The 8,439-nt window shown below is 49.3% G+C and overlaps 1 long non-coding RNA gene across 1 annotated transcript; it reads left to right on the forward strand.

Moving 5' to 3' along the window:
• The first annotated feature begins 3,613 nt into the window (after window positions 1-3,613).
• On the forward strand, window positions 3,614-7,268 carry LOC112931853 (uncharacterized). Its single transcript, XR_003237391.2, has 2 exons — window positions 3,614-3,711; window positions 6,857-7,268. It is a non-coding gene; the product is annotated as an uncharacterized lncRNA (long non-coding RNA).
• The last annotated feature ends 1,171 nt before the right edge of the window (window positions 7,269-8,439 follow it).

Below are 8,439 nucleotides of genomic sequence, written 5' to 3' on the forward strand. Positions count from 1 at the left end.
CTCAAAAGATAGGGAGTCCTCAGACCACTGCAAGGTGCTTCACCCTTCCCCAGTCAATGGATATTTAGGTTGTTTCCAACAACCATCTTGGCACATACTCCTTGTGCCTGATGTTTCTCTAAGGGAGATGCCAAACAATGGAATTACTGAGTTCTAGAAAATATGATTGTATGGTTTTATTGAACGTTGTACAGTTGTCTTCTTGAGAGGCTATTCCACTTCCTATTCTTCCCACCAGCAATATATAAGTAAGACCATTTCCCCCATAGTCCCCTGAACACTTTACATTATCAGTCTCTTATTTTTGTCAGCCTGAGGAATGAAAAGTGTTACCTAATAAATTTTTACATCAACATTGGCCTGATTACTATCAAGATTGAATGTCTTGCATGTTTATTTGCCATGTATGTTTTGTTTTCCATAAATTGCCTGTTCCCCTCCACTACCCCATTATTCTAGTGGATTGAGGTTTTTTCCTTATTGTTCTGCAGCAATTCTTTATATATTATGGAAATAAACCATCTGTCCACATTTATGTTGCAAATATTTTTACCCACATTGTCATTTGTCTTTTAACTTTGGAGTGACCACATGCTGTTCCCCCAGGCTGACAACTTTTTCTGAGTCTGGGAAATAGACGTTGATGGGAAGGAGGTGGGGATAAAGACGAAAGGGGATCTTTCTAATCTTACTCCATTTTGTTCCCACTAGCCCTGAGTACATTTTGTAATATCTCCAGCAGTCATCCTTTCATTTCCTTGTTCTCATCACCAATAGGAAATAGTATTACAGCCCCAGCCATAGGACTTCCTAACTTTCACTTTATGATTTTTTTTTCCTAGCAAAAAGTTTATAGGAACTTGGTGTAGAGAAGAGTCATTCCAAGGGCCTTTAGCATTCTCAGTGTCCTTTAGCGGTGGGGAGGGAGCCAGCCACAGGCTGAGCACCACTCACAGGTGTCATTCACTTAGTGACCTTATGAATAAGGGAATTAGATTAATCTCAGGAATTTGCAAACTGCTCCAGAAGCTGCCAAAAGTGAGCAAATGGGTAAATGGTGTCTAGGGCATATGGTGAGCAAATGGCCTGGAGGTAAAACTAGGTGATGATTGAAATTATCCTTGAAAATCCTTCATGTTGCTCATAAAAGGGCAAGAGAACATGGTTGGGTGAATAGAAATACATGTATAATGCACAAAGTCAGGGGTCGGCAAACTATAGCCCCTGAGCCAAATCTTGCCCTCCACCTGTTTTTGTATATAAAGTTTTATTGGCACACTGCCACACCATTAGTTTCATATTATCTGTGGCTGCTTTCCAGCTACCACAGCCGAGCTGAGCCGTTGCAACAGAGACCACATGCCCACAAAGCCTAAAACATGTATTATCTTGTCCTTTACAGAAAAAGTTTACCAACCCCTCAACTAAGTAACAAAAAAGCCATAATCAAGGTAAAATCTTATAGTATTTTTAGATACATAGAGAGATTAGAAAAATGATTAAAATAATATTTGGCCAACCCTGTGTGGCTGAGTCTTCCTAAGTTAAATGCTACTCCCTGGCTCAGTAATCTTAGCAAGTAACTTTATGCCTATCAACCTCAATTTTCTCATCTGTAAAATGGGGGTGATGACAGTACTGCCCTCACAGGGTTGTATGAGTATGAAGTGAGTAAAGAAGATTCTTACAACAGTGCCTGGAACATAGTGAGTGATATATAATTATTTGCGATTATTATTCTCATTGCTGCACACAGACAAGTCTAGATCGGTATTGTGACACTGGTACCTCCCAGCTGTTTAACCAAGAGCACATGGCTTCCTTTCCCTGAGCCTCAGTCTCTCGATCCATAAATGGGATCATAATGGTTCCCACCACCGGGAACTGCTGCAAGGGCTGTGCTTAGCATAGCATCTGGCACACAGTAGGCATTCAACACAGGTTGGCTGTTATTGCCACGCTTCCCATTATTCTGACTTCTCTTCTGACCCCAAAGCTTATACACTTTCTGGAACTCAGCCCTCCTCCCGCTGTCAAAGGCGGGTCATGACTCTGGACCCGCTGTGTACCAACACTGACTGTTCCACCCAGCGGTTGTTTATTTAACTGTCCTCTTAAGTAACTCCCCAGCCATCAAAGGGCTGTTTACAAACCCCACAATTAGCCTTCCTGGAACAACAAATAAACAGAAACCTAATTAGGCGTGTTTCTCCTGGCTCAAGAGACAATGATCTGAAGGCTTGGTCATAGCGGCCGTCAGTTAAATAAACGTTTGTTGGATGTATGGATGAACAATGTGTGGAGGAAGAGATGGATCTGGGGATGCATGTATGGGTGGATGGGTGAGTAGGTAGGTGGATGGGTGGATGGATGGATGGATGGATGGATGAGTAGAATATATAGAAGGATAGAAGGTGGGAGGGATAGAAAAATGGGTAAGCAGATGAATAAAAGGATGGGTGGACAGAAGTGTGGATGGGCAGGTGGAAGGGTGGAGGGAAGAGCTAGACGGAATAATGGAAGGATGGGTGGATTGATGCCTGGATGGTGGATGAGTGGTGGTTGAGCAGATGGGTAGATAGGTGGATGGGCAGACGGATGGATGGGTGGGTGGCAGTTATCAGGATGCTGGAGAGAGGAGGTGATGGCAACCGAAGTTCTAGGCTCTTTCTGACCTGCGGGTCCTGCCCTGTTCTTCACTGAGATGCTATGTCACCACCCGGTAGAAGGGACCCTGGCCTTGTGATGTCAGAACAATCCTGAGTTTGAACCCAGCCTCTGCTACATCCTGGCTCCGTGAACTTGAGCAAACCCTGCCACTCTCTGGGCCACAGCCTCCTCCTCTGCGAAATGGATGCCAGTAACTGTTGCTCCCCAGGCTAACGGCCTAAGCGCCCAGGCCACAGTCCCAGCTTCGTACGTGCAGATCCCCTTTCAGAGGCTGTTTGGGGATTGCCCAGACCCTGTGTTCTGAGGATTCACCTTGCTGGAGGAACTGAGGACTGGCCTGCACTGGGGGTAGGATGGGGCACTGACACAGCCCCAGACCTACATCTCCTCCCTCCCCTGCTCCCCGGATTCTGGCCTCAGGGCCCCCAGATCTGTTCTCCAGACTGCCTGCATTCAAATCCTTCTTCTGCTTACCAACTCAAACCTTGGGCTAGTTACTAACCACTCCATGCCTTGGGGAAATGAAAGCCTCTACCTCATAAGATTCCTGTGATGGTTGAATGAGTTAATACAATAAAGTGTATAGTACAGAGCCTGACCCATGTAACGTGGCTACTCTACTATTATTGGTGCGTAATAGCTATCAGTAGTAGGGTAATTGTATTATTAGTGTATTAGTATTAGCTCTCCCACAACCCCCTTTACCCTTCTGGCTAGAGGAATCTCTAATGTTTCCAACAGGAATCAGCCCTCTGGTTGGGCTGGAGAGGCACAGAAGGGCTCCAGGCAGAAGGACACTGCTGGCCAAAGAGCACAGTTTGGGCAAAGGTACAGAGTGGGAAAGGTCCCCTGGGAGCAAAGGGCCAGAGCGTCTCTGGCCAGAGGAAGGTGTGACTTCCAATGGCAGAGGCTGGGCGGGGTGAGGTGAGTCAATGTTTGGCCCAGCCAGGCCCTAGCAGCACTGTTTCCCATCAAGGGGCCGGGTGGGGCGGCTGCGGCTCCCTCTGGCCAGGGGTGAGGGTCTGAGTCAGCCCAAGTCAGGTAAGTGGAGGAGGACATGGGGCTTTCCCATCTGTACCCTGGAAGCCCGTGGGAGCAGCTCAGAGCCACCTCCCGTGGCAAGTAAGCAGAGGCCTCTGTGGGAGACAGAGCCTGAACCCAAGCCCCAAGTCCAGGCAGAGGCCTGGGAGCCTGTTCTGGGCCCAGAAACCCAGGCATGGGGCTTTGCTAAGGGAGGAAGAGAGCTCTGAGTCCAACAGAGAGATCTGGACAGCCAGGGAAGGCCTCCCTGGCCAGGGGGCATTTGAACAAAGGCCCGAAGGTTGGGGAGGAAGTGAGCAGTGGGTGACATCTGAGGAAGAGTGTCCTCAGCATAGGGAACAACAGGTACAAAGGCCTGGAAGGGGGAGGCCTGGAGTTTTAGAGCAACATCGTGGCTGGAGCCGGGACGAGGGAGACTAGGGGACTTGAGGGGTTGGGGCATTCCAGGGGGAGGGCAGACAAGCAGGGCCTTCTGGGCCACGGGGGAGAACTCTGGTTTTTACTTGGGATGGGGTGGGGACCCTGGCAATGTTCTGAGCAGGGAAGGACAGAACTGACTTAGGTTCTAATGCGACCCCTCTGGCTGTGTATGGAGAATGGACTGGAGTGGGGGTTATAGGACAGAAGTCAGGAGACCAGGGAGGAGGGGACTGTGACCGTCCAGCGATGCAGGGGGCTGGACCAGGGCAAGGGCAGTGGAGGTAGAAAGAACAGGCAGGATTTTAGGAATTCCTTTGGGCATCAGTCAACATGCCTTTCTGGGGAACCTACTGCGTGTAAGCCCCATGTGTGAACTATGGATGCAGAGATCCTGAAGCCTGAGCCCTTCCTTACAGTTCAGGAAACAGGAGACAAATAAATGCAATTATGGTGTGATCAGTGCGTGGCCAGCTCGACCCCAGGCCCTGTCCACAGACTTTCTATGTAGCTACTCAATCTCATGAAATAAGAACAATCATGAACACTCATTTTAAAGATGAGGAAGCTGAGACCCTCTTGGAGAGGTTATGCAACGTGCCCAAAGTCAGGAGACTCCTCCCTGCTAGGAAGCAGCTGGTTTGGGTTCCGCACCTGGGTCCGAGGGCTGCAGGGCTGGGCCCACCTGACTGCTTGGTCACCTGCTGGGCCCATGAAATCAGGAGGGCTTCCTGCCCAGGTGAGCCTTGGCCTGCGGTCCCGAGGACAGGCAGGATTCTTTCCGTGAGCAGAGAAGGCGTTTCAGGCCTTCGCTCGTGCCGTGCCCAGGCCAGGAGGTGAGATCGATCTTCTTAGCCAGTGACTCCCACACCTCACTTGAAAGGTATCTTTAAAGACATTAGTACTTTTTATGAAGTAAACTTGATTTTTTTTTTTTTTGCCTCGGTTGGTTTTTGAAAAACAATTTACTGAGGTAAAATTCACGTAACATCAAATCAACCATTTCAAAGTGAACAATTCAGAGGCATTTGGTACGTTCGCAACGTTGTGCAACCACCACCTCTAACTAGTTGCAAAACATTTTCGTCACCCCAAAAGGAGACCCTGCACCCGTCATGCAGCTGTTCCCAGTTCTCCGACCCCCTGCCCCGACCCCAATCTGCTCTCTGCCTCTGTGGACTTATATACTCTGGATATTTCATAGAAATGGAATCATACAATAGGAGACCTTCTATGTCTGAATTCTTTCACTTCGCAGCATGTTTTGGAGGCTCATTCTTCTTGTACCACGTGTCAGGTACAAGATTTCTTTTTAAAGGTTTTATTTATTTATTCATGAGAAACAGAGAGAGGCAGAGACACAGGCAGAGGGAGAAGCAGGCTCGCTGCGGGGACCCGATGTGGGACTCGATCCCAGGACCCCGGGATCATGACCTGAGCCAAAGGCAGATGCCCAGCCATTGAGCCACACAGGTGCTCCAGTAAAATGATTTTTTTAAATAAAATGAATTTTAAAGAGAAATTTGTATTACAACCAGAAAGGGAAAACAAGTATTCATTTCTACAGATGGAAAGTGACCTTAGAAACAATGGCCACAAAACAGCATGATTAAGTTCTAGCTGGACCCTGGGGCCTGCCGAGGGCTCTGGGTCAAGGTCTGCTCAGCCTTGTAAAGGGAGGTGAGTGAGCTCTGCTGAGGCGTTAAGGGCTGCCAGCACCCACACAAGGCTCTCTCCGTGGGTTCATCAGAAGAATCAAAGAGAAAAGCCAAGGGAAGAACACTTGGGGCCACCTGTCACCTAGCTCATCTTGAATTGGGGCTTCTGACATTTCCAGGGTAGACATGGGGTGTGTGGGGTCCTTGAGGGTGAGCGGATCAGAGGGGCCAATGATGGGGACCCTGCTGGGAAGCCCCTGCCCCAGCCCAGACTGAATCCGAAGAGCCGTGCTAATTAATGTCTTCATCTTGCCAAAGCCTTTCACATCCATTAGGCGGCACAGGTGACACTTGGGTCATTTTCGGACTCTTGATCTATTTACTCACAGCTGTGCCAATGCCAGGCTAAGCCCTTGTCGTGTATTCTAACATCTGCACGAACAAGTCCTCCTCTTGGGTTTTCTTTTTCAGAATTGTCTTGCCCAGTTTTGCCAATCGACTCCCTCCTGGGACTTTAGAACATACCCTTTGAACAGACAGGCCTGGAGATGACAGACCTGAGTCACAAAAGGGCTTCACCCTTCCTGGCCCACTTCCAAGACTCCCAGAGGTGCAGGGCAATGTCGGGGTGGGCGTGAGGCAGGCAGGCTGGGAGGCGTTTCGGGGTCTCTTCACCACCCCAGAACACACCCATGTCGGTGGGTCATGAAGGAGAAGAGACACATCTGCTTTTCAGATGCTCTAAAAGAAAAAAAAAACAGCCTTTGCCAAATGCTGCATTTCCCCTGTGCACCACTTACAGACTCTTTTTCTTTGAGTCAATTTGCTTTTAAAAGGTATATTTAGGGGGATCCCTGGGTGGCTCAGCGGTTTAGCGCCTGCCTTAGGCCCAGGGCATGATCCTAGAGTCCTGGGATCGAGTCCCGCATCAGGCTCCCTGCATGGAGCCTGCTTCTCTGCCTCTGTCTCTCCCTGTGTTTCTCATGAATAAATAAATAAATTTTTTTTTAAAAAAAAGGTGTATTTAAACCCAGTTTTAAAGCAAACATTTTATCTCTTCTTTAAATAAGCAACCGGTCTTAAGGGTGAGGTATTTGCCGCCGGAGCTCCTCCCATCTCCCCTCCCACGGACCAAATTCCAGCAGGCACCTGCCCTTTACCTGCAGGCTCTGCCCACCTGTGGCAGGCTGGAAGTGCTGGGAATGAACACTCCAGGGAGGCGCCCTCAACCAGGACTGGCAGGAGAGGACGTCTACATTCCTCAGCTCCGTCTCCACCCTTGCCCTCACCCCCAGGTGGGATAACTCGGAGGTGCGCGGTCTCCACCAGAGTTCCACAGCGGTGAGCCCCAGATGCCACAGCCCTTGATGTCTCCGTGACCCTCTGCATTGACTGCCCTCCTCTGTCAGCTCTACTACTTCCCTACCATAGTTTCTGGGGGTGGGGGGTCACCTCCCAAATAAACTACTGGTCTTCAAAGCATTCTCTTTGGGCTCTGCTTCTAGGGGAACCCAACCTAAGGCACTTGCTGGAAATCAAAGATATTTAGCAAATTAAACAAAGAAGTGAAACACAGCCGGACGGCACTGCTGCGCATGGCTTGGTGCTGCCTCTGCTGCTTCTTAAAAAGAACAGGTGACAAAAAGGTGGTAATGGCCGAAAGTGGAGGATTTCCTCCCCAAGGCAGAACCAGGAGGACAGAAAAGGAACTGCAATGACTCTTCTGGTGAGATGATGGGCTTCCACACAGGGTCCCTGCACCCCACATCATTATCTCCAGGCCCTTCCATGGCTTGTGAGGTCCTGGGAACAGCAGGCCAGCTCCGAGGATGGGGAGACACCCCCTAGGCTGGGCAGTTTGCAGAACACAAGCCCAGTGGACCCATGGGCAGCACCCAGCACTGGGCTGGGCACAGAGGCCAGATGGAGACCAGGAAAAGGACCTGTGGTCCCACTCTGAAAGAGCCCAAAGGGCTATGAGCCTGACACATGGGCTGATGGGCTCAACTCTGCCTGGAAGGCATCTCGAGAAAGGAAAGCTCATGCACTCATTCATTCACCAAATGTTTATTGAGTACCTACTATGTGTGGGCACTGTGCCAGGCAGAGACAGATGGCCAGACCAAAACCATTGATGATACTGACAAAAAAAAACCCAAGTGAACACAGAAATAAACTCTGAAATGAGAATCTTTGGTGCTACAAAGAAAAGAAAAAAACAAAACAATACAATAAAAAGTAGATGGGGAGAAGGGTCTCTGAGGAGGGGTCATTTAAGCTCAGAACTGAATGTGGAGATGCAATCATGCAAAGTGATAGAGAAGGTTCAAGAGAGGGAAGAGCAAGTACAAAGGCCCGGGGGTGGGAGCTTAGTGTATTGGAGGAACAGAAGAAGCAGGCTAATGAAGATGAGGAAAAGGAGGAAGAGTAAGTGGGAGGCTGAGTGAAGTGGTCACTGGGGCCAGGTCAGAGCAAAGAGTTGTCTGGCAAGTATCTGTAGGATCAATGAGTCACTCCGAGATGGCATCCATGGGCACTGGATGGAGAGCAAAGATGGGCGATGAGGGTGTTGGGTTTGTGAGAAACACCATTTCTCTTGGTGTTTTTGTCGGTGGGAGAGCAGGCCAAGGGGGATGACCTTGATCTGCAAGGG

This window comes from Vulpes vulpes, chromosome 14 (genome assembly GCF_048418805.1).
Source record: "Vulpes vulpes isolate BD-2025 chromosome 14, VulVul3, whole genome shotgun sequence".
NCBI classification, from domain to species: domain Eukaryota; kingdom Metazoa; phylum Chordata; class Mammalia; order Carnivora; family Canidae; genus Vulpes; species Vulpes vulpes.